We start from the raw sequence: 9,258 nt of genomic DNA, 5'->3' as shown, positions 1-9,258 counted from the left end.
TCTTTTTTTTTTTTTGTTGTAAAGAAGACTTCAATACCTAGTGCGTAAATATTCTTCAGAATTTTTTGCGTGACTTTTACTATTTTTCCATAGGCATTGAACAAAGAACTTCATGTTTGGTGAAAACCCTACATTCATAAGAAATAAAATAAAAATATATTAATGAAATTAAATATATTAAAAATTATACTATTTGGAAAACTTATAATAAGGGCTAAATAATTAAAAAAACAAAACTTCTAAATGATTTAATTTGACCCCCCAAAAGATAATGTAAAATTGGTTTTTTATCAGCATTTTATAGATGCAAAGGAGACTCCATTGCAAGTATGATTTAGAAGTAGAGAGGTTCTATCAAAGAAATTTTGATCTAAGAGCCTTTGATCTAACTCTCTTCAATTAATTACTTCAAATGGGACCTATTAAAGCTTAAATCATTATATTTTCTAAAAAATGTATGATTTCATAAAAAAATAGGATGTACAAAAAAGTGGGAACCAACATTGCGAGTTCACTCGTCGACATCTATATTTTTGATGTAATTTGCCCTTTCGATTAGAATTTCTTCTTCTTTTTTTCTTTATTTAGCACTCACAATTACACTGACCCACAATTCTTCAGTGCGACCTTTACATGTCTCCCCGATGGTTACCATTTTTTGGTGTGACACTAGCTATCGATAAGACTTCTCTCTCTTTTGGTAGACCCTTATCGTGATACCAAAATTAGCATTTCGGGAAGACAAACAATTTGTCCTTTCAATGAACTTATTTTCGGTGTGACACTAGCTATAGGCAAGACCCTTTATCATTCTTAGGAGATACTTATTGTCATACCAAAATTAATATTTCGGTAAAACATTTAACATATTTCATCGACAATCTATTTTTGGTAATACAAAGAACATCTCTCTGTTAGTCCCAACCGGTGCTGAAAGGGGAGGGGTGAATCGGTACTTTATCAATTTTTCACAATTAATACTTTTAACTCAAATCTGGACTTACTTAATATTCATCAATATACTTAATTACTACAGAAGAATATGCATGCATGAAAAGATATTCAGTGAAACCAAGATTTATCTCCTGAAAACCCAAATGGGAGAAAACCATGGTGTGAGTAGGAACTCACAAAATTTGTACTCTTCTGGAGTACGCCCGGTGAGGAGCCATCCCTGTTACGAGATTACAAAGACATTGTTAGGTGCCACCCGGTTAAGGGATTTTGTTTAAATCTTGTTAGTGCTTTTACCCTATTAAAGGTAGCCTGATTAAAGGACTTAAGAATATCAATTAAGATGTCACCCAGTTAAGGGATTTTACAAAGGGACCTGTTAAAGTCCACTCGGTTAAGGGATTTAAGTTGCAATGGTTAGAGAACAACAAAGGATGATCTTCTAAATTAGCTACTGATAGCTTGATTAGATCACAATGAGAATCATACTCTATATACACCGGTTGTATCTACTTTGCAAAACACCGATTATCTATTTATACCTTTGGCTCCACACTCTGCCAGTCCTCTGACCTTCAGCTCTGCACTCTATCAGTCCTCTGTCCCTCGACTCTGCACTCTGTCGGTCCTTTGTCCCTCAGCTCTACACTCTATCGGTCTACCTCATACACTCTCTGCTTTGCTAAATATTTTTAGCACTTCCTCTCACTTTACTCTTCACTTTGGATCGCTTTCTACAGGATCTACTTTTGCAAATTTTACAATCAAGAATTTTTTAATGAACTCAAAAATACTTTATACATTTTTTGTCGTCACCTTCAGGTGTTTCCACAATCAAAGCAATCATAGATTTAGAAAGATTTCAAATTCAAAATCTCCCACTCTTTCTCTATGCACCCTGCAATAATTCCGCCAACTGTTCTGTTGTTCTCCATTTTGAAAACCTTTATTCCCTCTCTTTTTAAAAAGTGAATGTTGTATACACCTAAAAATGGTCTGAAGATAATTAATTAAATAAGCAATTATTTAATTAATCCCCCTTCCTAATTTAATTGAATTCACTAAGCAATTTGATTAAATTCCCCATTTTCATCTACTTATTAACAAATCTAAGGATTTATTTAATGGGTTCATTTCAATAATTCCCTTTAATTAATTTATTCAAATTAATTAATTCCCCCATCAAATTCATTTCTTCAATAATCTCATAATTAATTAAAACAAATCAATTAATGAGTTGTTGACATTAATTAGCCTTTTCCTATTATTTGAATTTTTAAATTCAAATTCTCCTAACTTCTAACCACCTAACCTAACCCCTTCTAAACCTAACTCATTCCATCTAACCTCGGGTTTAACTAACCCCATCCTAGCTTGCACATCGTAACCACCATGTCCCCTTTCCTTGAACACTTTGCCCTCTCATGAGCAAATCTTTGTGACACTTGTCACTAAGTGTTCCCTTTCATCCAACCTCTTCTAGAAGCTTCTTGACACTTGTCACCATGGAGATGACATTGTCCCCTTTCATCCAACCCCTTCTCCTACCAACCTCCAAATGTTCCCTTTAATCCAACCTCTTTGCCAACCTCCTCCAATTTAACCATTGATATCTTCAGAATTAATCTTGACCGTTGATTCCTGCCACCTCACCCCTGGCCTTGAAAATCCTATAAATAGACCCCATTTCGGAGCAATAATCATCCCATCACATTTGCATTCAAGCATTGTTACTATAGTCATATAGATCTTAGCAATATCATTTTAGCATTGTCATCATGTTCAATTTTAGTTTAAATCTAGTTTATTTTCTAGCTCAATTTGCTTATCATCTAGCTTAATCTCATCATTTCTAGCTTAAATGCATCATTTATCATTTAAATCCTCCATTTAAGTGTAGTCAAGTCACTGGAATTTGCATGACCAGATCTGAGAGAAAATTATACTCACATTTACTAGGAGGTGATAAATCGATTAGCCATGATTTCATGTCTTTGTTTATATTTGCTAATCATGCTTGTAATGATCTATTGAGTGTTTTTGTGTTGCAGCTATAGGTACATAGGTCCAAACTTCACATGCACGACATTTTGGCACCCAATGTGAGGCCCAAATTATCATTTTTAGCCTCTCAAGCTTCATCAACATTCATCTCTGTCGAGTATGAATCAGAATGTCGTACAAACTCATTTCTGGCCTAGTACGATATACTTTGTGAGCTAGAGCAACAAGAGATCTTGTATCATACAAGCCTTTAGGAAAATTTTAATGTCGTACTATCTCTCATCCTGACTCGTATGATCTTAGAAAGATACTCGCATGAGTGGGTAAGGTGTGTCGTACGACACTCTGCTTCTGTGGTTTTTTTTCTAAATTGACTGCATGTTAAGGATTTGATGCTTTAATTGATTACCACTAAAGCTAACTTTGTTTTGTTTATGAGATTTCTGGCAGCCTAACTCTTTTCTGCAGGACGATTGAAGAAGATACGCTTGTCAAAGATCAAATTCAAAACACATCAATGATTACTAATGGAACTATTTTGTAGGTTGCCTAAGAAGAATTCAACAAAACTTTGTGTATTCCTTAAAGTTTTTTTAGGCATACTTATATTTTTCTAAAGGAATGAACAATCATGTATTTTGTGTCTTTGATGATGGGCGAGTATTCTCTCCCCTTTCTTAGGTGATCAGAAAGCCAGACTCATCTTTTGCTTTTATTAGTGCATTTCTTTAGCAGGCCTACTCTCTGGAGGAGTTAATAACTCTTAAAGCCATTACGACCGGTGTGAGGGGAATGACCTATGTGGGAACGACTAATGCCAAGTAATCCAGCCCACTATAAAATAAATGTGATTTGATGAAAATCAAGTCAATGACAGTGCTCAGGAATAGCTCTCCTCCATACCTTTGGGTATAGAAAACCTTGGTTTTCAAGGCTGGGAGACCTCTTAATTGAGTATTATACCCCAACGCACTGAACGGATCCCTGACTAGTTTCGGTTAAATTAGAAGTTACCTGATTCACCTCCAAAAGGATGATAATCTTTGTGCAAGAGAGATGGTAACTCTCCCAAGAGACTTGCCATATCATGCCCCCATTAGTGTTTGGATTCGGATAATACGACATTGAGAATCCATTGCATGAGACTCAGCGGCTATATTTTGATTAGCTATTGGGTGTGTACCTAAGTTTCCAAGCAAAGGTTTTCTCTCCTCAGCCAATTTCCTTAGGGTTTTAGCATGATTGGAGTCACTTATCACATCATGTGTTTGTTGTGTATTCATCCCTAAATTGAAAAAATTAGACATCTAAAACTGGAAAACATAAGCAAAAAATTAAAATTCACTAATCAAAATTCGGCAAAACAAACATTTTTTTTTTCTCTGTCTTGTTATCTATCGTACGAGTTAAGTTCTCTATCGTACGAGTCAGGTGATTTGTTGTACGAGGAATCTATTTTGTCGTATGGTTCATAAAGTTTTGTCATACGAGTCTCTGATTTTTCAAAGGAAATTTTTGATTTGTCGTCTGGTCTTGTATCTTTTGTTGTTTGGGGTTGTGTATTGTGTCGTACAAGTCTCTATTTTTTCCAGTCCAGAGCTGTGTCTTGCATACCTATTTCAGATTTGTCATTTTGCTTGATTAGCTTGCAGTAATCATAAACACTTGTTATCTGTTATTTTGTGCTTAAATTGTCTTCTTGGTTTGCTTGGTCAAGGTATCATCCGTCAAAATTAGACTTTAGAACATAGACACCTCAAGATTTTCAAGTTCTCACACTCAACAAGTTCAAGATCTAAACATCTCAAAGTGAATTATCACCTTCTTTGGTAAAGTGATCACTCAAACATAGTTTCTCATCAGGATCTATCATCCTCTATCACAAAACTGAAATGTTTGGTCAGGATAATCTTGTCCCACATCGTAGGATATATCATTCCTACTGGACTTGGTTCTTATCAGATCATCATCATCACACTACAAAATCGAAGATTGAAAAACTTGCAAACGTTTAAACACTTGAACCATCTTTTCGTATCATATCATTCTAGCGTATTTACTTTGACAATTGATCACTTATGAAAACAAACATTTGGACAATCGAATCCTAGCAAAATAACACACGTGTATGCCCATTCTAACTAGAGCTCAGAGATGAAAATCAAAACATTGGAAACAATTGAAGAGCATATAACCATGGAACATGAAGAGAAAATACAAGTTGAAGGAGAAATAATGGAACAAAATATCAGATACATAAAGAAAAATCCTCAATTCAACAAATTTATGCAAAAAATATTAGAGGAAGAAAAAGAAAAATACTTCCTAATGTTAGCCAAATCTGGTGCTACACTCCCCCAAGATTTTGATGTGAACAAATTGACACAAAATAAAAGTGACCCTCCTCCTAATAACAAACAAAATGAAGATATTTTTGGTCTCCACATGAATGACACAATAATTCCTAATAACACTAGAACCACTAAAGAAACTTACATACCCAAAAGAAATAAAGTAGAAATTCTTGAATAACATTCAATCCAATGAAGATACAAGAAGGACTAGAGGTGACACCACAAGAGATCCAGATCCTCCTAGAATACAAAATCATGGTCATGGAAGAACAAATCATGTCGATAATCCTATCACAACTCTCACACAACAACTACAAGCAATGCAAACACAATTCAAGATATGCAAAGAGGAAATGTTAGACGCTACTCACTACAAGAGATTTCTCCTTATCCATTTGAAAGAAACCTAAACATGATACCATTTCCTATAGGTTTTGAAACTCCTAGATACGAAAAATATGATGGAAGCACTGACCATCAAGATCATAAAAGATAATTTTGCACAATGAGTATGGAGTTTGCACATGAGGATACCTACTTAATGAGATTATTTCCAAACAACTTAATTGGACTAGCTATGGAATGGTTCTCCAAACTTCCACCTGGAATCAGATCATTCTCAGAATTGGTGGATAAGTTTGTTTCACAATACTCTTACAACATACTACATGAAGTAACAATGCTAGACCTATGTAACACCAAACAAAAGAGTGGAGAAACTTTCTTGGCATTTTCACAACGATGGAGATGGTTAGCTCTCGTGGTATTCTCGTACAGTGCCAGAGTATGAAAAAATGGACATATTCATTAACAACTTAAATGATCAAATGAGTTATTACTTAAAAATGCAAGGAAATCAAAGTTTTGGAAAAATGGTCGATAATGGAATCATAATGGAGGAAGCCATGATAAAGAAAGGTGAGTTGAAAATATACATATACAAAGTCCATCCACCTAACAACAACAATAACAACAACCACAATGATAAACCAAAGTTTTGGAATAGAAATCAAAATGTCGTCAATGATGGAATAGTGGATAACAACAATGTGAAACCAAAACAACTGGTTTTTAATTTATCCACTCACTCAGCAGTGGCTCAACAAAACACCAATCACCAAAAAGCAGCTATCAAAATTTTCTTTTGAAGACAATTTAAAAACATTGGTGAATCCCTTGGGTCAGTACTAAAGACACTTCTCGCAAACAAATTGATCACTTTACCAGAAGAAAGGAACTACGAACCTCAAATCAAACCACCTTGGTGGAATGATAAACATTATTGCGATTTCCATTGAAACAAGGGACATCACACAGATAATTGTTAGAAGTTGAAACATATCATACAAGATATGATTGATAATGGAGTAATAACAATGGATGGGCATTAAAAAAATGAATCTCATACAGCTTTTAAAACTCCACTTCCAAACTATGAGAAAGGTGAATCATCAACAACAAACAATGGTAAGGGTAAAGCGAAGGTAAACTATGCTCATACATATGATAATGTGGTAAACATGATTGTAGTTAAAGAAAAACAAAATCAAGAACATGCTCATGCTCATGCTCATGCTATCACAAGAAGCAAAGACAAAGTTATTTTGTCGGGTCCTACAATAAACACATCATCCACTACCAAATAATACAATCTAGTGGATCAATTTCAAAAAACACCCGCACAAATATCCATCTTAGAATTATTAAAGCTTTCACTTACACACAAAGAAATTCTAGAAAAAACATTAATCGATACAACAATATCCAAAGATCTTGATATCGATCAATTCCAAACCATGGTGGGACACCTCACAAGCCCTCACTACTTATCATTGACTGAAGAAGATGGCATATCCTTACAACATCCCCACAATGCTCCTTTGCATATTGAAGTCCTCATTCACAAAAACACGCGTTAAACGTGTTCTAATAGACGGTGGAGCTAGCCTAAATATCTATTCATTGAGTTTTGTTCATGCCTTAGGATATTCAAAAGATGCAATTGATGTACATAAAAGGATCACCATAAAAGCCTATGATGAAGAAGAACGTTACTCCAAGGGAATTGTGATACTACCCATCAGAGTGGGACCTTTACAGAAAGACACAACATGCCAAGTTCTAGACTTGGACTTATCATATAATGTACTCTTGGGAAGGCCATGGATACCTTGCAAGTTGTCCCATCAACATATCATCAGTGTGTAAAATTTCCCTACAATGGGCAAGAAATCACAATATCTGCAGATTCAAATCCATTTCAATATTGCAGCAATCTAAAAACGACCCAAGAAGTCATTGTTCCACATAACAGGGAGGCATCATCTTCGAGCACACAATCCAAAGAACAATCATTTGCTTCAATTCTATCAAGTATGGAAAAAAAAATGTAGCTAAGAGATTGAGGGAATGGAGAATATTCAATTTCACAATTACCACTTTCTCCTAAATCCTTTGGAAAATCATTGAACTCTAAAAAACAACCAATTAAGAAACATCTTCTGATATTTGATGGAGCATTTGTTAGTGCTGGAACCTTATCAGAGGAAACAAAAGACAAAGATGTGCTACAATGGCTATACAAGGATGAAGAATGTCAACAAAAGATTACCAATGTCAGAATACCTACAAAAAAGTATGGAAAAGGATTTAACATTCTCAAAAGAATGGGATATACCAGAATATGTCCTATAGGAAAAAGAAAAGAAGGTATCTCAGAACCTATTCAGCCTCATACTAAGCAGACTACAGACAAAATAGGCTTAGGGTATGGACAAGTCACTCTACCGGAAAACACATCTTTTAGTCAACAACAAGAGAAATATGAAAATAGACAAGAACAACTGGAAGTTGAAAAAGAAGAAACATCAGCTAAGCAACAAACACAAGCAAACATGAAATGAGAAAAGAAGCAAGATTCAAATCAACAAGAGAAACAAACTAAAAGCATCTCTCAAGTAGCATTAAATCTCAATCAAAACAAGAAAGAAGCTAATATAAATCCAGGAGAACTCATAGAAAAGTTGACAAAACTCAATCTTAGTCCTGAAGAAGATGAATATGAAAGAAGAAAAGACATAGCCAGAAAAGCAAAAGAAATGCTATATGACCAAATCTGTAGATTGCAAGTTGCAAGTGATACAGATTCTAATGAATGGGAATGGGATTCCTATCACTTTGAAGAATCAACTGAAGAAAATTGCTTTGAAGGAGATGTAGAAGTCGATGTAGTTCACACGTATGCAAGACAAATGTCAGGAAATAGTTCACTTGAATTGGAATCACATTTGATTGACTTGGCCTTAACTGAGGACGATCAAGAATTTCTTTAGCGAGGTCATTCTGATGAGAGTACCATTCTAGACATCGACATACATATTGAAAAATTTGATACATCCATCATGACCCTTGAAACCCTTGAAACATCCCAACCTGAAGATCCCCTACCTCTAATCCACCCTGAGCTTATTGATTGGGAAAATGAAGGATATACCACCATTGATACCTTTCCGAATGACCATGCCATATATGTATATCTTAACGCAATCGAACCCTTAACAACTTTCACCAGGAATTCCAGCAACGCATCTTCCAGTCAAGTGAGTGCCAAATCTCCTAGTTGCAAAAGTGAAAATAAAGAAAAGAATATCAAGTCTAATGCTGAAAAACCATTTATTGGCAATATTAGATCTAGAAAAAGTAAAAAGAAAGGATGCATCTAACGGTGAAAACCTCCTCGAGGCACCGAAAGATGGGAGATTTGACTCTTTACCTAAGCACTATCAAGAAAGGTCATCCATTTTGATTGAACCAACATTGGCACAACAAAGTAACCAAAGATTCTTCATCCAACAACTTCTTTATCAGAAGAAGAAATGCAACAATATGTGGAATCCTTCAAATGATGGCAAATTAGTTTTGCCTAGTCATATGCAGACATGCTAGG

The sequence above is a fragment of the Cryptomeria japonica genome, chromosome 7 (genome assembly GCF_030272615.1).
Source record: "Cryptomeria japonica chromosome 7, Sugi_1.0, whole genome shotgun sequence".
Lineage (NCBI taxonomy): Eukaryota > Viridiplantae > Streptophyta > Pinopsida > Cupressales > Cupressaceae > Cryptomeria > Cryptomeria japonica.
The sequence above is the reverse complement of the archived record's forward strand: the minus strand, read 5'-3'. Positions refer to the sequence as shown.